The following is a 22,988-nucleotide window of genomic DNA, read 5'->3' as shown; positions in this document are numbered from 1 at the left end:
AGGGGCTCTACCACTGAGCCACGCCCCCAGCCCCTCACTGGGGGATTGTGGGCAGATGCTCTACCATAGCACTGTATCTACAACATACAGGTTGTTTTTGTCTTGTGACAATATCTCCCTATGAGGCCCAGGCTGGTCTCCACCTGTGGTAATTCCTGCTTCAGACTACGGTTATTTTTGAAATTTGATTTACATTTATCAGTCTAGTAGAGGAGGGGGTGCCACATCAAGTATGTGGCAATCAGAGGATGACTCTCAGGAGTCACCGTCTCCCACCAGATGAGTCGAGCTCAGTTCATAGGGGCTGATGTCATGCGCCGTTACCCTCTGAGCCATGTAGCAGCCCCACAGCCTATCGACTCTTAAAAGAGGGTCTCACTATGGAGCCCAGTTTTAGCCTTGAATTTACAATCCCCCTGCCTCAGCATCCCAAGGGCTGGGATTACAGTTGTGCCCCACCATTCATGGGGACATCCTTTCCTCTTCAGGCAGATGAGGTCTTTTAGAGAAACAAACCTTCAGCCTCGTGATTTCAGCACGCCTCCTGTCTGTTCCCTGGAGCCCCGTCTACTGGAAAACACATCAGATAGGCAGCCCAACCTCCGACTCACGCAACATCAGGGCTAGATGTTGAAATGATGAAGAAAGATTCCAGGTGCGAAAGTTCACGATATACAGAGTTCAAAGCCAGGTCAAACCCTGGCCTCGGAAGTCAAACGGTGAGGGAGATGGCAAGATGGCTCTGCGGGCGCAGTGCTTGCCATGCAAGGATCTGAGTACAATCTCCAGCACCCATGTGACATCAAGCTAGGCGTGGTGGTGCCTCAGTGAGGAGACAGATCCCTGGGGCTCACTGGCCGACCAGCCTAGCTTAACTGATGAGTCCCAGGTCAGTAAGAGATCGTGTCCCAGAGAATAAGGAGATGGCTCAGTGGGTAAAAAGTTCTTGCCACACAAGCCTGACTCTGAATCCTGATAAGCCGTGAAAAAGCCGGACACAGTAGCAGAACAGCTAGCCAGAAGAACACAGTGGTAAGATGACAGAGACCCTGACTCAAAGGAAAATGGAACAGAAGAGCAATCCAGATTATCCTCTGACCTGCACACCAGTGCCATGGCCACACACATGACTGTACACACACACAGTACACACACCCACACACACACATGCATATGCACACATCCACTCACATGTGCATGCACACACACACCATGTACACACGTACACACATGACCATACACACGCACACGCATACACACGAATATGCACACATGCACACCCTCACGCACGCACGCACACACACCACACACATATACACATATGCATATGCAAACACACATGAGTATACACACTCATGTACACATGCATGCGTGAGTATACACATACACACATGCACACACGAACGCACGCGTGTATACACACATGAATGCACGCACACACACACACACACACACACACTGAAGTAGTCAGTAGCTGAGAATGACACTAGAGGTAGCCCTGTAGCCTCCACATGTAGACATACAAACACACGCATAACTTTTTTTGACAACTTAAATGTTTAGGGAGATGCTCAGTGGTTAAGATGTTTACCATACTCGCAAAAGAACCAGAGATGGGGATGCCGAGGGGGTGTGGCCCTCCTGCAACTCCAGCCTTAAAAGGCAGAGGCAGGGATCCACAGAGCAGTTTTAAAGACTAAACCATGTCAGTGAACTGACAAGGCGGAAGAGACTGGAAGGAAGGTTCTCAACATCAACCATGGGTCTCCACCCATGCGAACACCCACACATGTAGACAAACATGCCTACATGCACAGACAACGCATAGCACACAGGGAAAGAAGGAACAGTCAAATGACATCTTAGGTGAGTGAGGGACTGGGGACAGGAGGCAAGCGGGGAGCTGGTAAAGGTTCGTTAAAAAAAATTACTATTATGGTCATCACTTGAAATAAATAGTGTTTTCCACTTTTATTTCATTTTAATTTTTTTTTTTTTTTTTTTTTTTTTGGTTTTTGGTGACAGGGTTTTTTTGTTTAGTCCTGGCTGTCCTGGAACTCACTTTGTAGACCAGGCTGGCCTCGAACTCAGAAATCCGCCTGCCTCTGCCTCCCAAGTGCTGGGATTAAAGGCGTGCGCCACCACAGCCCGGCATTTCATTTTAATTTTAGACAGGCTCTTGTTAAGTTACCCAGGCTAACCCTGATCTTGTGTTCTACCTGCTCAGTAGCTAGAATGTCAAGGATGGGCCACCACGCCCTGCAGTTTTTTTTTTCTCCCCACTCCCACCCTGTGAGACAGAATCTCATTTAACTGATGCTGGCCTCAAATTCAGTATGTAGCTAAGGATAACCCTGAACTCTCATCCTTCTGACCCAAGGGCTAGGATTGCGGGCCTGTGCCACCATGGCCAGATGTGGGCAGCAGTTCAGGGAACGGAGCCCAAGGAGGTTCAGGGGAGCACTCCACCAACTGAGCTCTGTCCTCGGGCCCCCAGCTGAGTCTCCCTCAGTCAGGGGTGGTTTCTCACCGTAGTCAAGGCTGTGTCCCCGCCCCTCCTAAGTGCATGAATCACAGGCAAGCAGTACCAGCCCTTACTTTTTCTTTTTTACTGTTTTCTGTTTCATAAACGACGTCATGCCCCTGCTGTAGGCACGTAACTACCTTGGGAAGCAGAGACAGAAGCTTCATTCCTTCAAAACAAAACAAAATAGGATCCCTGGAGATGGCCCTTGCCTCCAAAGCCCAATGACATGGATACAATCCCCAGGACCAACATGGAAGACGGAAGAGAAGCGACTCCTGAAAGTTGCCCTTTGACCTCCACATACATACAAACGTACAAAAATAGATAAAAGTAATTTTTAAAAAAATCTTTAAATATTTAAAAATTAAAAACAAGAGACACAAACATCCAACAGCGCGGCCTCACCCTTGGGACAGGAAAGGGGGTCCTGGGAAAGGCCAAGGCCAGGAAGCAGGCACTAGGTTTCAGGTCCGAGATTCGTGCCACCTTCCAGTGATGCTGGGGCAGTGGAGTGAGGGACAGGAATGTGTTTCTGTCTAGTTATTAGAAGTCACAAGTTCAGAATCCTAGGGTGGGGGGAACTACACAGTCCTCGAGTGCAAGGGTTCAGGGATCTGAGTCCTTCCCCGTGTACTGAGACTTAGACTCCTCAGAAGAACCCTCTGTCGTGTCTCTCCAACACCCCCACCCTAACCCCCAAAGGCCCTGGTTATAGTGGGAGGGGTGCAGCTGCCCTGAGCCTGCCCCTAGGAGGAAAGGCCAGGCCTTGGTAAGCAGACAGTTCCTTTGGAGGGTCAGGTTTCCACCAGTTATTTAAAGCCTGGCTCCTGGCTCCTGGTAGGCGACACTGGCAGCTGCCTTCGTGACCAGGATGAGAAATCACAGCGCTATCTGGGACCCAAGTGCCTATGGCAACTGGCAGCGTGGCCGTGGGGATTAATCTCCAGGCAGCAGGGCCTCTCCTGGGGCAGGTTACTGTTCCTCAGAGGGCGGCCTCTGGTTGGGGGATAGAATAAGCCCCTGGCCCCAGCAGAGAGGACATCTGGCCAGGTGCCTAGACATGGAACTTCCCACAACACACACACACACACAAAAAAAAACAATAGAAATGGTCACGCATGCAGCTTACACACACCACACCAACACGCTTGGGCTTCAAGCTGGGAAGGGACATCTCGGTGACAAGACAAGAAAACAGACTCCTGGGATTCAAACCAGTTTTTGTGGGTTTTTTGTTTTGTTTTGTTTTGTTCTGAATTTTGAGGCTGGGTCTCAGTCAGCTCAGTCTGGCCTCTAATTCTTGACGTAGATGAAAAGGACCCTAATTCCTGATCCTCCCGGTTCATCCCCCTAAATGCTGGAGGACAGTCATGTATCACCACATCAATATACATGCTGACGATGGGACCCAGGGCTGGCCGCAAACTTTCTATGTAGCTGAGGCTGGCTTTGAACTCCTGATTTTCCTCCCTTAGTCTCCCCAGTGCTAGGATTACAAGTGTGCACCAGCAAATATTTGTTCCTTTGACTATGACTGCACTCCAGCCACGGCAGAAATGTGGTAGCGTAGGAACGTAGCTCGGCTGGCCGAATACTTCCCCAGCAAGCACAAAGCCCAGGGCTCAGTCATAAACTGGACCTGACCTCAACAAACAAAAACCCTCAAAAGACAAAATTAGTGGCAAGCAAGAAGCACAAAATGATGGGAAGCAGTAGGGGGGAGTGGCTCCCAAAGGAGATGATGCCAGAGCTGACCTCAGCAATGCGGTCATCAAGGGGGACGCCTGCCCCACCCCGGCCCAAAGTACCCACCTCCCAGGCCACAGAGCGGAGCAGACTTTGAAGGCTTGCCAAATGACTGGCTGCCCAGGAAACCCAGCCGCCAGCCTGGGCCGCCCACGTGTCGCGGTCAGGGTTGAGCAGGGCAGCGGCCTTGGCTGGAGGCTGGGCAAGTGGGTGAGGTGGGATCAGGATTGCAGTGGTGAGGCAAGGAGCAGGAAGTGGTGGGTGAAGACAACCGAGAGGAGTCTTAAGGCCCCCGGACATTCACGCAAACAGGAGCCACACACAGAAGGGCTTAAAGCAGGTGCAGCGCCCAACAGGGGTCAGGGGTATGACACATGTAAAGCCGCCCGGGGTCAAGACTGGAGTCTGAGAAGGGAAGACGATGTCAAGCCTGAAGCAGACAGGAAAATGTCAGAGCAGTGATTTAGGGGCACATGGGGTCCTGAGGAAGGACAGCTGAAGAGATCCCTGAGACACCCAACTCAAACATTGAATGGATGTCAATATCCTGGGAAAGAAAGAAGGCGGGGAGGGAAGAAGCTGAGCTTCCAATTAAAGGATGCCCAAGACTCTCGGAGGCTAAGGGGCGTCGGGGCAGGGTCCCTGGGCTGGAGAGAGCTATGAGGGGAACCGTGGAGGACTAGAGGTGGAAGAGAAAGCAGCAGAGGCATAGGACAGAGAATGAGAAAGGAGGCGTTAAGGAGGTAGAAGACTGGCCACTGACACCCGCAGGGAGGCAGGTCAAAGGTCAGGAAAGACACTAAGACACCAAAACCGTAGGGGGCAGGGATTTGAGAGGCCAAGGGAGTCTGGTAAGAAAGGGACAGACACGTGGGCTCCAAGGAGCTTGCTTCTTGAGGAAGGAAAGCATGGTCAAATGGAGGCACGCACCACTCAGGGTTAAGGACCATGCTTCCGGAAGCCTCCTACACGCCGAGTTGAAGAGCCATGTCCAGTGGGACACCCATACTCCACGCCCTTCCCAAGGGACCAGACACAGGTTAGAAACTCAGGTGACCACCTCAAAGCACAGTAAAGGGTCCCCGCCTCATGGCCAGTCTCATGGCCAGTTTCTGATATGTTTCATCTGGTGGGAAAGCAGCGTGGCAGTCCGACCCAAAAGCTTGACGCGGTGGGAGATGGTGGTCCCAAGCAACCTCCCTTCTCATTGTGATCAATGCTGATGGACAGAGCCAACACAGTGTCTGTTATACAATCACACATCCGGGGACAACCACAAAACGCCAGGAGAAAAGCACTGTTGGCCAATACCCAGTGTACACCTCAACAAACCAAGACACGCGACACTGCTAAGTCAAATAGCTTTGATTGCTTGTTTGAGAGAGGGTCTCACACAGCCCAGGTTGGCCTCCCAACTTGCTACACAGCTGAGGATGACCTCGAACTCCTGATCGTCCTGCTCCCCCCTTACCAGGGCTGGGATCACACGTGTATGCCACTACACCTGGTTTATGTGGTGCTGGGAACGGAACCCAGACAGCAAGTACTCTGTCAATGGAACTGCACCCCCAGCTCTAGGCCTGATAATTCTTATGGGCTCACATAATACAAGCGATCCGTCCTCAACTTAAAAATGGCTGTATCTGGGTGACTGATGGCAGACGGAGTAGAAGGTGCCAGCATTGACATAAAAAACCTTCCTGCAGATAGCAACATTGCCTGGAATCCCCCAGTGAGGGCCTGGGGGCGTGGCTCAGTGGTAGAGCCCCTGCCTAGAATCCCCCAGGGAGGGACTGGGGCGTGGCTCAGAGGCACAAGGCTAACTTTACAAGTTCCTCTCCTTACCTCAGCTGCCTCGTGGACACAGTGAGGGCTAGCTGTGAGGCCACACGGACCCTAGGGAACCCTGAGTATTGATTCCTGAGCAACTGTGATAACCAAGTTCTTCCCCACCCCCATGGCTCTGGCGCTGTCTCGAATACCGTCCATGTGGCCTCCACACACAGGTGGAACAGAGCAGGACATGAAAGCCTATCTTTCAGCTGGAAGCCCAGGAGACCCTGACTCCCGGCAAGATTCGTGCTTCTCCACACTGGTATACCAATATATTTACTCCAGTACAAGATGGATGTCAGGATGGCATGCTGAGAAGCCAGAGCTGAGGCAGCACCAGCCCCAGGGGCGAGGCTGTGGTGGGAGGCCCTAACTGGTGTCTCTGGAGACCCCCCTGCCAGACGTAAACACGCCTTCTGAGAAGATCTAGGAGGTGGAGGGGCATCAGGTCCTTTCATGTCGGGAAATGAAGGCTGCATGGAAACCAGCCAAAGGCTCTGGGATGATCTAACCCTGGGCGCTGGCTGGGGGAAGGGGCGGGGGCGGGGTACGACTCAGCCTTCTGAGCTAGCCGCCCCGCCCACTGCTGCCTGCCCTCTGAACCAATGAGATGAGGGCAGAGCCCCCAGGAAAGGCTGTGCAGTACGGATCAGGATACCTGGCTTCCACAACCTCAGTTTCCCTACCTGCAAACGGAACTTAAACTAGGAGTTAGATATCTGAGGGCTCTCTTGGCCTCAGCCCCAGCAGGACAGTCTACAATCTTTTCTTCCTTAGTCTGGTTTCTTCCACGATCTGAACCAATGTCACAACAGTCTCTATAATCGTTCGGCCACACAGTCCTGCTGACCGCTGCCCCTGCCTCTTCCTGACTATCCAGCTCGTGCTCCGTCTGCTCTTACTCTAAGCCCTACACACCACAACCTCCAAGAAGCGGCTCTTCGTGGATTTCATCCCAGGTCCCACTCGCCCCGTCTCAGTCCTACACCAGCCTACCTAATGCTGTGCGACTCTGATTAACTGGACAGAGAAACCCACGCCTCATGAGCAGGCTACAAATCCTAGGACAGAAAGAGAAGAGCTTAAGTTTTTATTTTACTTTTGAAGACGGTCTCACCCCAGCTGGCTCTGTTTCTGGCTTTTCAGTGACTGGATACTGATTCCGGCGACTGGATGGCAGTCTGGGGATGAAACACTAGGAACTGAGCCAGCAGGGGTGAAATGGTAAGTTTGGAAAAAGCAATTACGGAGGGGCATTGACTAAGTCATGACCAGCTTCCAAAGAGATGCTCATCCTTTAGGCTTACTCTCACTGCCCTCTCGAATTCCTGGGACCCAACTCAAGGCCTCCTGAAAGCTGGCCAAGTATCTTACAGCTGAGCCACGCCCCCAGCCCCTCACTGGGAGATTCTAGGCAGGGGCTCTAACACTGAGCCACGCCCCCAGCCCCTCCCTAGGGGATTCTAGGCAGGGTCTCTACCACTGAGCCACGCCCCCAGCCCCTCCCTGGGGGATTCTAGGCAGGGGCTCTACCACTGAGCCACGCCCCCAGCCCCTCACTGAGGGATTCTAGGCAGGGGCTCTAACACTGAGCCACGCCCCCAGCCCCTCACTGGGAGATTCTAGGCAGGAGCTCTACCACTGAGCCACGCCCCCAGCCCCTCCCTGGGGGATTCTAGGCAGGGTCTCTACCACTGAGCCTCGCCCCCAGCCCCTCCCTGGGGGATTCTAGGCAGGGGCTCTACCGCTAAGCCCCGCCCACCCCTGCCCTGCCCACCTTTCCTCTTCTAACCCACGCTCAGAAGTCTTCAGAGCTCCTTGTAAACCAGAAGCAGATGGACACAGGGGGCTGGAGAGTTGGTTCAGCAGTTAAGAGAACTGACTGCCCTTTCAGAAAACCTGGGTTCAATTCCCGGCACCCACATAGCAGCTCACAACTGTCTGTAACCCTACCTCCAGGGGATCTGAGACCCTAACACAGACATATACGCAGGCAAAACACCAAGGCACATAAGATAAAAATAAATTATTGAGAGAAAATGGAAGCAGCCCATCAACTAGAGACACAACACCTATACCAGAATAAAAACCCAGGCGGCTGGGCGTGTGACTCATGCATGTGATTTGTCCTCCATTTGGCATGGGAGGATCCTGAGTTTAAGGGCAAATAGAAAAAAACAAAAAAACAAAAACCAGGGCTTTTGATTCAATGAACCCATGCCAGGATGGGGCAACACGTAAGATACCCCATCTGCCCCCATCATCAGTTTCCTGAGGTCCCTCTGAAAGGAAGCTTGTCCTGGATGTTAGCCCCCCAACTATCAAGCTGTAACCACTGTATTTTCTGGGATTCAAGTGGACATAGGAGGCTTAAGAGTTCCTCTAGGGGACACCAGGGGTTTTGAAGAGTGAAACTCAATACCTCGCTCCCCTGTGGACCATAACCACGGGGTCCTTTTCCTCCATGGGGTATTTTAGATGATGCCCTGGCCAGTGTTGATAATTAGCTTCCCTGTCTTGGTTGCCATGGTTGGCAAAGACTCAAAGCCATCAAATAGTTATCCAACCCCCTGCCGTAAGTACAGAGGATCCAGGGGCAGGAGACGGGATCTCAAGTAGCAGCCCAGCCTGGCTTTGAACTTGTTATACAACCGAGGCTGACTTTGAACTCCTGAGCCTCTTGATCCACATCCTGACTGCTGGGATTACAAGAATGCACCACCCTTGTCTGGATTTACTTCTAGTCTTTGGGGGTTTTTTTTTGTTTGTTTGAGCCTGGGTCTCACTATGTATCCCTGGAAGCCCTGAAACTTGCTCTGCAGACCAGGCTGGTCTCTAAGTCATAGAGATGCTCCTGCCTCTGCCTCCCAAAGTGTTGAAATTAAAAGTGCACACCAACACACCAGGTTTATTTTCTTTTTTGACCCAGGTTCAGTGAGTCGTGCAGGCTTGCCTTGAACTTGTTCTGCAGCCCAGACAGGACTTGTACTTGTGATCTAAATCTGACATCTATGTCCAATTCCAAGTATGCCTTGGACCCTCTTAAGTACAGGGTAAGGTGTTCAGGTATGCAACTGTGAGTTAGACTAGTTCTGTCCAGTCTGACTTGATGGACACTGACTACTCCATCCATGAACATGACAGTCTGAAGGACACCTCTCTCATTTGTGGCTGGGCCTCAAGACTCAGGCGACAGGACTCTTGGGAGAAACTCGTAACACAAGCTTGGAGAAGCAGAGATCAAGGACACTCGCCACAAAAAAAGGTTTTCCAAGCTGAGACCTGCAAGCAGTTATTGGGTCCAGGAAACAGACAGGCAATATAAAAGCATTCTTTATAGCCAGGAGGAGGTGGCGATGGCGAAAGCAGCATGCGTTTAATCCCAGCACTTGGGAGACAGAGGCAGGGGCTGGGAGGCAGAGGTAGGCACATCTTTGTGAGTTCAAGACCAGCCTAGTCTACAAAGGGAGTTCCAGGACAGCCAGAGCTACACAGATCAAACAACCAAAATTCTTTATGCTGGGTGTGGTGCAAAATTCTGGAGGTTGAAGCAAGGGGACAGCCTAGGCTATATACTGAAACCCTGTCTCAAGCAAACAAAACAGCCACTGTTATCTGGGATGGCAACCAGTTTGCCCTAAGTCACCATGTCAGTACCCAGACTTCTAAAACAACTGATCTATTAGCTGAAGAAATGGCTCAGTGGATAAAGTGCTTACAGCATGAGTATAAGGACCCAAGTTCAAGTCCCCAGAACCAACACAAATGCAGGATACTGAAACACACACCCGTAATCCCATTACTTCTGTTGCTAGATAGGGGGCCAGGTCAGGAGAATTCCCATAACCTCACGGGCCAGCCATCCGTGGGGTCACAACCAGGAACAAATTACTCTGCTTCAAAGAAGACAGAAGACAAAAATCCCACACCAAGAGTCATCCTGTGATGCCCACATGAGTGCCATGATATGGCAGGCACGCATCCATATTCACACACAAGAATGCATGCACACAAAAGATTTAAGAAACAAAAGTTCAGCCGGGTGGTGGTGGCGCACGCCTTTAATCCCAGCACTTGGGAGGCAGAGACAGGCGAATTTCTGAGTTCGAGGCCAGCCTGGTCTACAGAGTGAGTTCCAGGACTACACAGAGAAACCCTGTCTCAAAAAACCAAAAAAAAAAAAAAAAGAAACAAAAGTTCAAAGTCAATATCAGCCACTGGGGACTAACACAAGATCCCATTTCAAAAAGAGAGATGGGAAGGTTACACAGGAGAAGGTCCTTGCTGTCAAACCTAATGGCCCAAGCTCAGTCCCCTAGGACCCCCATGGGAGGACGGGAGAGCTGATAAATGCCCCTTTTATTTCCTTAGATGTGTATACCCAAGCTTGGCCTGGGCTGAGTTGAGAGCATTTCTTTCTCTGACCTAACTATTCCTAACCCTAGGCCTGGAAGCTTCTAACCTCTATACAATCCAATCTTCCAAACGGACTGATTCAATCTGGTTTCTCTCGGCTTCTGCCGGAACTGCTCTGCTTTGGCAACCTCTTCTAGTTTTCTGCCTCCTTCTGTCCTCACCTATGTCATCCAGCTTACCCTCTCTGCAACCCGTCTCTGTAAAACTGCCACACACACATACCTCTCCCTTTCCCTGCCACCTCTCCTTCCCGCTTTCCCTCTCCCCCGACCCCTCCTCTCTCAAGTAGCCTCTCCTTCCTGTGCTGAGAGTTGGGCATATCCTATTTCTGACTCATTCTGTCAGATCTTTTTCTGATTCCTAACTTTGACCGCCTCTCAGTTAGACGTCACTTTCAAACATGGCTGCTTCCTTCTACAAACTAATCTTACCTTCATCATTAGGGACTAAAGGTGTGGACTAAGGGCGTGTCCACACTCCATCCAGGTCATACTGTAATTCAGTGTGTGTCTGTATTCTGACTGGATCATAGAGACCTAAAAGGTCTTTGGAAGTGATCCCTAGCCAGAGAAGCCATGTTGCTGTACAAGAACTGACCCCCGCCTGAATCAACTTCATGAGTGTACCATAGTGTACACACACACAAAGAAACTTTTCCCCCTAAGATTGTTCTTAGTTCCCATGATGCTTTACTCTGTTCCCAAAGTGAAGTCCCTTGCCCAAGGCTTCTCAGCAGGTCAGTGGTCAAGCTGGAACTCGAACCCACCCACTCCTGCCTGGCCTTGCACTGAGCTCCCCTGTGAGCTGGGGACGGCCTGCAGCGGTGCCATGGCCTCTGACTCAGGAAGACCAAAGAGCATTTCAGCTTGGAGGTGCTGAGACCACAGAGTCTCAGGCTGTGGCTGGCCCAGGGTGGGCGGGCAATGGATCCAGATCAAAGAGGAGGATGCGGTTTGCCCACCTGCCTGGGAGCAGGGCGGGTGCTGCGTCGACACCTGGAAGCCAGGGTGCACAAAGAGGGGAGTCACCTCCCTTGCAGGGCCCCACTCACCCCAAGCCTGGGCCTTGCTGCTAGAAGCTGCTATTCCTGAAAAACCAGCTCCTAGATAAACAGGAGACCAACCTGGCCCAGCCACAAGAACCCCCAGAAGCCGCAAGGACCACCCTGGAGGTGGGTGGGCTGGCAGGGGTCCTGCTCTACTGATGGGCCACCTGGGCGTATTCTGGGTCCCATCTGCACCAGCTACTGGCCCGGAGCTTCCCAAAACCTCTTGATGAGTGCTGGCCCCAAGGGTCCAACCATTATGGACTTCAGGAGACAGGGAAGGGATACAGGGATACAATGGTGACAGGGTGGGTACTGAGGTTGGCCAAACTTGTCAGAGGAAGGCCAGAATAACCATACACACACACACAGAGAAAGTTTTGAACCGCCAAACTCACAGCTGGGGCTGTAGCTTAACTGTAGAAGCTTGCCTAGCATGTGTCCTGCCCTGGGTTCTAGCCACAGCACTAGGAGGGAGAGGAGGAGGGAGAGGAGGAGGGAGAGGAGGAGGGAGAGAGGGAGAGGAGGAAGGAGGATGGGAGAGTGGGCCCATGAGTGTGAAAAGAAACAAAAGCCACATTTAAGCCAAGAGTGGTAGTGTTCACTTGGGGCCCCAGCACTCAAGAAGCTGAGAGAGTTGGACGCAGAGTTCAAGACCAGTCTGAGCTATATAGAGCAAGATGTCGTTTCAAAAAGGGACAGGCAAGATGGCTTGGCTGGTAAGGGCACTTCCCATCATTCCTGACATCCTGAGCTTCGACCCCCATATTCCACACAGTGGAAGGAGAAAACAGAGTTCTACAAATTGCCCTGTGACCTCCACATGTGCACTGTGGTATATGTACACACACACATACACACACACACAGAGAGAGAGAGAGAAAGAGACAGACAGACAGACAGACAGACAGACAGACAGACAAGGACTCAGTTGTAAAGACCTTGCCTCTAACAGCACAAAACAGTTTGATCCCCAGCACTTAATAAACCAGGCCTGGTGGGTAAAAGCATGTAATCCCAGCCCTTGAGAAATAGAGGCAGGAGGATTAGGAGTTCAAGGTCATTAAAGTTAGAGGGTAACCTGAGACACTGTCTCAAGAAAGGGGAGGGGGAAATAAAGAGGAAGATGAGGGAAGGCTCGTCATACAAAGACACCCCTTCCCACTGCACGCGCACCCCCCTACCCCCTGCCAACCAAGGAAATACAGCTTTCTTCTGTCTCACAAAAATCACAGTCACATCCCTACCCACAAAAGAAACTTAGAATTTTCACAGCAAACAACAGCTACAGTTGTTGACACGTCACCGGGACCACCCTCCCTCCTCCCAGCTGACTCCTGGAGCAAGGGAACCTAAGAGATGAACATGACATCACCCAGCAGACGGCTCCCTGCCTGGCACCATCCCAACCATAGCTCTTCTTAGCCCTACAGCATAGACTGTTCCAGAGCCCACCTGGGCTGCAGAGGATCCAGGACCAGAGGCCCCAGGGCAGCAGCAGGAAGGTGTAATTTCATCTCAGGAGTTCGCTGTGTGAGTCACCAGAAACGAGGGATGAAATTCCAGCTCCTGAGCCCAGAGGTGGGTGCATTCCTGGCCCAGAGTCAGCTCTCAAAGTGGGCATGGAAGATGCTCCTGTACAAAGGGGAAAGAGGTTCCCCCATTTTGAAGAGACCCAACCTGAGCACACAAGTTCTTTAGGGATGCCTGAGATGTAGCTGGGCCGCGCACGCGTGCGTGCCTGTGTGTGCGTGTGCGTGTGTGTGTGTGACAACCACAACACAGGGACTGACAGGAACCAGGCGGGGTGCAGACCACCTATAACCCCATCATTTGGAAGACTGATGCAAGAGTTTCAGACTTGTTCATTTTACAAAATGAGTCCTAGGCCAACCTGGGCTACACAGACAGACCCTGTCTCAAACAGAAAAATTAGGAATTTAGCTGTATTATAGAATGCCTGCCTAGAATCCCCCAGTGAGGGGCTGGAGGCGTGGCTCAGCAGTAGAGCACCTGCCTAGAATCCCCCAGTGAGGGGCTGGGGGCGTGGCTCAGTGATAGAGCCCCTGCCTAGAATCCTCCAGTGAGGGGCTGGGGGCGTGGCTCAGTGGTAGAGCCCCTACCTAGAATCCCCCAGTGAGGGGCTGGGGGCGTGGCTCAGTGGTAGAGCCCCTGCCTAGAATCCCCCAGTGAGGGGCTGGGGTGTGGCTCAGTGGTAAAGCACCTCTCTAGGATCCCCCAGTGAGGGGCTGGGGTGTGGCTCAGCAGTAGTGTGTCTGCCTAGCAAATGCAAGGCCATGGTTCAATAGTGGTGAGGGGGAAAAGATCAAAAGGATTTATTCTTGGTCTGAGTCACACCAGGGACAATACTGAGTAGAAGAAACTTGCCTCATGGGCTACACACTCTGTCATGCCATCCATGTGACAATCTAGAAATGTTAAAACTAGAGACAGAACATTGATAGTAACTGTCAGGTACGGGAGCTAGCAATCCACTACAAAGGAACTGAAGGACTGCCCCTTGCTCTGATAAAGGTGGGAGCATGTTGGTGTGTGGACCAAGAAAGACCTGTGTTGGTATGGGCTTGTCACCAGTTAGCCCTGCAGCTAGCCCTCCACAGGGCGCATGCCCTGTGTGTTTCCCATTGGCGGGTGGAAAGACCAGTGAATAGATGAAAAAAAAAAGACTCCCTTCATTTTCATTTCATTTTTGATTTTTATGTGTACGCGCTAACATGAGTTTATGTGTTCCGTGTATGTGCAGGAGCCCAAGGAGGCCAGAAGGTGGCATCGGATATCCTGGGACTCATGATCCTCCTGCTTCAGTCTTCCAAATGCTGAGAGTACAGGTCAATGCTACCACAGGTAACCCAACTCCCCTCTCAGGGTTGTTCTGTCAACAAAAAGATCAGAAGCATTATCTACATACTACATTTGTTTTACCGTTTTAGTTTTATTATTGATGTGTGTGCATGCATGTATAAGGTATGTGTTGGGCATTAGTGGACCATGGTGCAAATGTGGAAGTCAGAGGAAAACTTACAGGAGTTGGTTCTCTCCTTTCATCGCATGGGTTCCAAAGCTTAAACCTGGGTCGCTAAGCTTGTACATCAAGTGAGTAGCTTCACCCACTGAGCTATCTCTGACCCTATCCCAGTCCACATTTTATCAGAAGCAATAATTAGATGAGCAACAGGGGCACACACATTTAATCCCAGCACTCAGGAGGCAGAGGCAGGCAGATCCCTGAGTTTGAAGACAACCTGGCTTACAGAGTGAGTTCCAGTACAGCCAGGGCTACACAGAGAAACCCTGTCTTAGGGCAGGGGGAGTGGGTCAGAGGTCACCCTCCCTTAGGGCAATAGTAAGAGATTAGACTTAAATGAGGGCACTGAGTTAGACACCGTCATGAGGATGAAGTCACCACGATGGCATTGGTAGGTTTTAAAGAAAAGGAAAAGAGAAGCCGGTAAGATGATTCAGGGGTTAAAAACACTTACTGCTCTTTTTTTTTTTTTTTTTTTTTTTTTTTTTTTAAAGATTGTTTTTTTGTGGCCGTCCTTGCCGGGCCTGAACCTGTAGACCAAGCTGGCCTCGAACTCAGAAATCCGCCTGCCTCTGCCTCCCAAGTGCTGGGATTAAAGGTGTGCACCACCACTGCCCGGCTCACTTACTGCTCTTGCAATGGACCTGAGTTTGGTTCCCAGCATACATGTCTGGCAGCTCACAACTACCTGTAACTCCAACTCCAGGGGAGCCGGCCTCCACAGGCCCCTCCACACATGTGAAAACCCACAGTCACACAGCAATAATTCAAAATGAAATCTTGGGGCTAGAGAGACGCCTCGGTGATCAGCACTTGATATTACAGAGAGACCAGATTCCCAGCACTTACATGGTGGCTTGAAACTGTTCACTCCAGTTCCAGGGGACCTGATGCCCTCTTCTGAACTCCCCGGGTACCAGGCATGCAGCTGGTACACAGATAAACATGCGAGCAAAACACTCATAGACATAACATAAAATAATTAATATTAAATAAAACTTCTTTAAAAATGACGAGAGACACAAGCAAGCACTTGCTCTGTATCACCATGTATGTCTCACACCCATGAGAGCATCCCCTCATTGAGAAGGCTCCCACAGGGCAATGGTGAGTCTTAGCACTTGGCTAGACAGAGCTCTGTGAGTTCAAGGCCAGTCTGGTCTACATAGCAAGTTCCAGGACAGCCAGAGCTATACCCTGTGTCAAAAAACAAAAACTCTCACCAGATGTGGGCCCCTTAACCTTGTCCTCTAAGAACCTCAAACTAAAAATTCTTCATTCATGAACTCTTATCCAGCCTGCAGTATTCAGTTATAGCCATAGTAAACAGGCGGAAACATTTGCTGTGCCATTTCATGTCCCTCCCCCAGCAGAAGCAGTCTTTCTCTCCAGCCTGTGACCATCACAGGAAGAGACTCGAGATACCCCCCCCCATCTCAACACTGAAATGAGGACAGCAAAAAACTGTCTTCTAGTGTTCAGTTTTGGCTTTATAAATCTTACACATAGCCCTTGCTGATCCAGAACTCACAATGTGGACCAGTCTGGGCCTTGATTTTTAGAGATCCTCTTGCCTCTGCCTCCCAAAAATAGACTCCAAAACAAGAGATTTTCACACTTGGGATCTAAGAGCCCTAAATCTTTATGTCACCCAGACCTCTCTGGAGATAGCAGTCCTGAGGCCCCAGAGTAAAGTCAACTGTAAACTCCACTAAAAAGTTAAAAACACCAGAAGGGATGACTCCAGGTTAAAGCACTTGCCACCAGGCTGATGTTCAACCAAGTTCAGCTTTACAACCCACAAGGCGGGAGGAGGGAGCGGACTCTTGTCTTCTGAGCTCCACATGCAAGCTGTGGTATGTGGACAAGCAGGTGCGTGCTTGCGCACACACACGCACACGCACGAGCACAAGCACACACAAGCACAAGCACATGCACACACAAAGCGCTTACAGCACAAACATGAGAATCCAAGTTCAATTCCCAGAGCCCATTTTAAGGAAAACAAAACAAAAGGATGAAGAGTTGGTAAGATGGCTCAGCTGGTAACTGCCCTTGCCACCAAAACCAATGACCTGAGTCCAATCCCCAGGACCCATGTGGTTGAAGGAGAGAACCAATTCCTTAAAGTTATCCTCTGAACTGTACACAAGCACCTTAGTGCACTTGCCTGTGAAGCACACACAATAATAATTAAAGAGGGGTGTGATGGGGCACATGTAATCCCAGCACTGAGGAAACAGAGATAGGCAAATCCCCAGGGCTTACTTGTTAGTCAACCAAACTTACTTGGCAAGTTCTAGGCCAATAGGAGACCCTGTCTCAAAACGTAAGGTGGAGAGGCTTAAGGGCTCAGTAGCTATGGGCATGCACTGAATATACAGAGGACCCCAAGTTTAGTTCCCAGAACCCATGGCAGGTGGCTCACAACCACCTGTAACTCCAGTTCTAGGAGATCCATCCCTTCTGTCTTCTACAGGCCCACACATGAATGTGTACACACACATACACACACACAAACACACACAATTAAATATAAAATAAGTCTAAACAAACAAAACCAAAGTGAAAAAATAATACAAGGCAGACAGACAGTTCCTAAGAAACAAATTACCCAAGGTTAACCTCTGGCCTATACTCCCCTCTCCCCCAACACACACACACACACACACACACACACACAAAGTTAAAAGAACTATATATCAGGCCAGCTTACTCTAGCTGTCCCTCTGTCCCCATACCCTCAGTCCCCTACAGGACAAAGCTGTAGGGATAGCAGAAAAACCCTATAGAGTGATTTTAATCCAAAAACATGGCTGCTCTGGCAAGGGATCATATACAAAGATATGATCCAGCTGGAATGCAGACACGCCCTGAATTAGTGTGATCTGGCTGAAATATAGACACGCCCTTAGTCCACACCTTTAATCCCTAACAATGAAGGTAAGGTTAGTTTGTAGAAGGAAGCAGCCATGTTTGAAAGTGACGTCTAACTGAGAGGCGGTCAAAGTTAGGAATCAGAAAAAGATCTGGGGGCTGGAGAGATGGCTCAGTGGTTAAGAGCACTGACTGCTCTTCCAGAGGTTCTAAGTTCAAATCCCAGCAACCACATGATGGCTCACAACCATCCGTAATGAGATTTGATGCCCTCTTCTGGTGTGTCTGAAGACAGCTACAGTGTACTCGTAAGTAAAATAAATAAATCTTTAAAAAAAAAAGAAAAGAAAAGAAAAAGATCTGACAGAATGAGTCAGAGATGGAATACTCCCAACTCTCAGCACAGGAAGGAGAAGCTATGTAAGAGCAGTGAGAGAAAAAAAAGATGTTGTGGTGTATGTGTCTGTGTGTGTGTGTGTGTGTGTGTGTGTGTGTGTGTGTGTGTGTGTGGCAGTTTTACCAAGATAGTTTTACAGAGGCAGGTGGCAGAGAGAACAAGCTAGACCCAGGTGAAAACAGAAAGAGCCAGAGGATGAGAAGGAGCCAGAAGACTATTGCCAAAGTTAGTGTGAGGCCAGGCAGAGCAATTCAGTCAGAAGTCAAGAGAAGCCGGAATGAATCAGTCAGCTTCCATGATCAGATTGTATGGAAGCTTCCAGATGTAGACCTAGGGAGAGTCTAGGAAAAAGAAAGAAAAAGCTCTGGACTCAGCCCAGGCTGTGTATTCACACAGCTTGGCTATGGCTCTCAACTCATCCCTTCATCTGAGGAAACCAAAGCAACATTTCCAAAACCCCAAGATCTCCAGTTCAGGGTGCTCTATAAATGAACAGTAGTTCTCAGTAGAATTGCATCATCCCTGACTTCTCTTCAGTCCAAATTTAACCAGGCGTCCTTATTTTTATTATTAGCTAAATCTGGACTTCAGAGGCAGGGTGGTCCTGAAGGAGACAGGTGAACCCACAAATAGCTCCAGGGCAACAAGGCTCCACTCAGGGTCAGGAAGACCTGTCCTTGCAACGAGAATCCTACACTCCCTGTGCAGAACGCTCCATGAGTCACTCCACACCCAGAGAAGGATAAAGTCCATCCACTGAAGAAAACCTTAAACCATCTCCACAGAGTCCGCCCTGAGCCTCCTGCCCGTAACCATCACCTGGGACACTGTGTCTGAAACTGACTAAGCATCCAATCACAGACCATGTCAGCTCGGTCCTTACAGAACCTGACCCAAGCCAGGTGCTGACAGATTCGAGGGCAAAGTTTCCTCTTGGGTCACAGGGCAACTCAGGGGTGAGCTGCAAGGGGGAACCTGGGCTCCCCAGCTTCCCATGCTGCTCCTGTCCACCCGCAGTAAACCAGAAGGGAGGCAAGGCAGCCATGAAGAGCTGCCCACAGGGAAGAGCGGAGAAGTATTAGTCTTCTTTTATGTATTTAGTGCAGTGCTTCTCAACCTTCGGGTCACAGCCCATTTAGGGAGAGTCGAACTACCCTTTCACAGGGGCCGTCTAAGACACAGATATTGACATTATGATTCATAACAGCAGCAAAATTACAGTTATGAAGTAGCAACAAAAATAATTTCATGGTTGGGGGTCAACACAACATGAAGAACTGTGTTAAAGTGTCACAGTGTTAGAACTACTGGTTTAGTGTGTGTGTGTGTGTGTGTGTGTGTGTGTGTGCGCAAACAGAGGCCAGAGGTCAACCTCAAGGATTGTTCCTCTAAAGGCATCTCTAGATTTTTTGTTTTGTTTTTGAGACAGGGTCTCAATGTTACCCCAGCTGGCCTGGAACTCATTTCCTTATGTGGACCAGGCTGGCCTCGAACACAAAGAAATTCATCCCTAAGCAATGCCAACACCACCACTCCCAAGTGTCTTGTTTTTTCTTTTTTGTTTTTTTTAAAGACCAGGCCTTTCTCTGGGACTTGACACTCACCAAATGGGCTGGGTGGACTGGCCAGCAAGCCCCATGGGTCGATGGTCTCTGTATACCCAGAACTGGAATGACATACATGCACCCGCCATGCCTGGCTTTTGACATGGGTGCTAGGATTGAACTTAGACCCTCACGATTAGGGGCCAAGCACTGTCCCTATCTCCCCAGCTCCAATTAGAGCTCTCGGACCACTACATGCCTGCTGTTCAGGAGCTCTCCACTTCCCAGTGCTATTCCGCTCCTACAGGCCAGCAATCTGGCCTTCTCCAGGCTCACCTCCCCTGTAGGTCTCTACTGGGAGCACTCCATTCTCAAAAGGGTCCACGTCTCCACCTCTCTTCATCTGGGAGTGTCTTTATGGAGTCTGAGCTCAGGCAGAGCACTGGTCTAGTATTTGGGAGGGCCGAGGCAGGAGGATCACGAGTTCAAGGACAACCTGGGCTACATAATAAGAGCCTGTTTAAGAATAAAGAAAGAAAAGAAAAAACAACTTGGTGTGAGGTCTGAGCCCTCAGCCAGGATCCCACTCTGTTCTGTGGGGCTTCTGAATTAACCCCCACAAATCTTGCTTTTCAAGTGTCTGTCAAGGTTTCTGCAGGCTCCAGGCAGCTGGCTCGTTCCAAAGAACCTGGCTTGTGTCACTGGCTGCTCGCCACACACACACACACACACACACACACACACGTTCCTGAACAGAGAGAAGCAGTAAGACTGGGAAACAGTGAAAGGCTTGTGTTTAGGGGAATATATAGTTTGGGGTAATTGACAGGGTGTCCCTTGGGAACCAGGAATGAAAGATGTCCCAGAAAAACACTAAGACTACTATTACCATGGTGTAATCCCAGCATTTGGGAAACTGAGGCAGGAGGATTGCCCTGAGTTTCAGGTTAACAGAGGATTGTATTCATTCATTCATTCATTCATTCATTCATTCCAACATGTAGTCGCTCAACAAGTGAGTAGCAAGCTTCATTCCCACTTACATCTAGTCCGACCAAAAGACATACTCGAACAGACAAGCGAGACAGGGTCAGGAGAAAGCCAGGACGGTATGCAAACGCAGATGTGGTAGGCTCTTGGGACCAAGCATAACTAGCCAGGTCTTGAAGTTCAAAAGAAAAGAGGGTAATTCTACACATTTCCACAGCCCTCCCTAAGTCAGGCAGACTGAAGGATCCCGAGGGCGCTGCCAGGGTGTCACAGGTGGGGCAGGCCAGGAGATGCTGTCTCTGGTCCCGAGGTCACACTCAAGACGTGATGAATCCCCCGCAAGGCTTCCCACTAGGGAAGCTCAACCCAGGTCTCCAACAACCCAGCTATTACCCGAGCGTGCACACACCCCGATCTCTGCACATGCAGCAGCTAAGCAGCTGCTTCCAAGACCTCTATTATTATGCCTGCCTTTCGGACTATTTCCAAGTACCAAGCAGTAGACCGCCGCGTGTCAGAGGCCGGCTTGGGCTCCTGGGAGCCTGCCTTCAATGATAACAAAAATGGCAATTGGTATCCTGGAAATGAATGTTCCTTCTGCCCTGCATCTAGACAACAAAGCTCTTAAGTAAGTTAGGCATGCCCCTCAAGACCAAACTCTCAGGGCCAATAACCAGACAAGGGAAGCTGCACAGATCTGATCCTTCCTTGTTTCCCCGGCTAGGATCCACTGGGGCCCTTGGAGTCGGAACTCGCAATTTCTAGGTCATCCTCACTGGCTATAGAACGAGATACAGTGCAAGCCTTCCACAGCCCAGCAGGCTAGGGGGTTTTGACACCCCCACCCCCACCTCCATGCTAGGCCTGTTTCTAGGTCTGCTGGTAGATTTTCTAAAGAGGCCAAAGTCAATCTCACACACTCCTGGAACCCTAAGCAGGTGACTTATGACGGAGACACACGGGACAGTATGGGCACCCCATTTTGATCCCCCGCTGCCCAGCCACTCCCAGCTGCCAGCCACCAGCCTCCTTCCACTTCCTCTTGCTCCAAATAGAATAAATAATCGATGCCGGTGCCCTTTTCCTCTGGGAATGACGCTGCTAAAATAAATGAACGGATCAAGTCACCTCCCAAGGCCAGAGGTCTTAGAGGGCCCCAACAGAGGAACAGGGAACACTGACCACTGAGCATCCAGGAGCAGCTCTGCAGTCTGAGCCGTAAGAGAAGCCCCTTGTAAATCCCCACTCCTCTAAAAAGCTGCCGAAGCCCAGCCTTCACGCCCCACATTCCATATACACACTCCATCGCTGAGCCCGGCTCCTGAGTTCTTTCGCTTCCCCAGGATGGGGACCCAGGAACTGCCACCTCTAGTCTACTCCTGGGAGGCCAGGTCTCCAGACCAGAAGCCAAGCTGGAGCTCCGCTAGTCTCCTGATAGAGCAGCCAAACTCTGAGAGCCATGGTCCCCCAGTTTCCCTGGGACTTAGAGGCCAGGAAAAGGTCGCCCTCCCAGCCCCTGACTGGCTGCTCTATCAGGCCCCTGACCGGTGTCACACCGGTCGTGATCACTCCTAGAGACTCCGGATGGGGAGACTCTAAGCACCCTTTGGCCCCTCCCCCTCCTCTTCAAGAACTCAGAGACCACCCACAGCCGAAGCTCCCTCAAACTTGTTCCTTGGCACCCTCTGTGCCCCTTTAACTGCCACCCTAAGTCTCTTTGACTCACCCCCAACCAACCAGAGATCCGGCTCCCACCATGCAAGCCAGCCCCTTTACAGGATGACCCCCCCCCAAAAAAAAAAAGAAACCACCGCTCTGGGGCAGTGTCCGGACTCAGCTTGAGCGTTGGAAGACAGGAGAGGAAAAGGGGGAGGGGGGAGGAAAGCTTCTTCCCGACGCCCCTTCCACCAACCTCCCCCGGCAGGGCAGCACCACTGACCTCATTCGCCCAACTGTATCCAGGCCTGCTGGGCTCCAGGCCAGTGGGGCGCTTCTCTCTCCACCTCCAGGGAATTCGAGGGTGAGAGGGGTGTCTGCTTTCCCCGATTCCAGCAGGTATCCGGAGGGAAGAAGCTGACCATCCCAACCCATCCCCCTCCAAACTCGAATTATAATCCCGATCACGTGCACACACACCCCAAAAGGCGGGCCTTAGAATTGAGACACCTGGAGGGGGAGGGGAAGGGACCTCCCATGCACACAACACACTGAGGTGGGGGGGGGGGTGCAAAATAAGGGTTCCAAACCAAAGCAAGCTCCAGAGCACCCCCTCTCCATCAGCCTCCATCCCATCCCCCACCCCCACCCCCACCCCCAGTCAAACTTTCTCCTTTTTTACCTTGCAGGATCCCCAAGCGCTCCGGGCGCCCCGGCCCGGGCCCGGTGGCCAGGACTCGGTAGATCCAGTCGCCTCTGGTTGCTGAGTTAATAATCCGGGAATGGGGGACAGGATCAGTGGAGGGAGGGAGGGAAGGAGGGCGGACACGGTGCGGGCGGCCGGCCGGGGGCTGCGCGGGGCCCCCACCCCCGGCGCGGGCTGCGGCGGAGGGCGGGGCGCGGAGCGAGCG

At 51.1% G+C, this 22,988-nt stretch overlaps 1 protein-coding gene across 2 annotated transcripts in view; it reads right to left on the bottom strand.

The window, feature by feature from the left end:
• The window catches only part of Gtf2ird1 (GTF2I repeat domain containing 1), a 96,666-nt gene extending 74,177 nt beyond the window's left edge, over nucleotides 1–22,489 (bottom strand). For both annotated transcript variants that reach the window (XM_028766012.1, XM_028766018.1), the window contains exon 1: nucleotides 22,361–22,489. The gene's annotated coding sequence lies outside the window, so the exon portion shown is untranslated. The remainder of the gene's footprint in view (nucleotides 1–22,360) is intronic.
• Between the last annotated feature and the right edge of the window lie 499 nt (nucleotides 22,490–22,988).

Source organism: Grammomys surdaster, unplaced genomic scaffold (genome assembly GCF_004785775.1).
Source record: "Grammomys surdaster isolate TR1022 unplaced genomic scaffold, NIH_TR_1.0 166, whole genome shotgun sequence".
Classification (NCBI taxonomy): domain Eukaryota; kingdom Metazoa; phylum Chordata; class Mammalia; order Rodentia; family Muridae; genus Grammomys; species Grammomys surdaster.
This window is presented reverse-complemented; position numbering and strand designations above follow the sequence as displayed.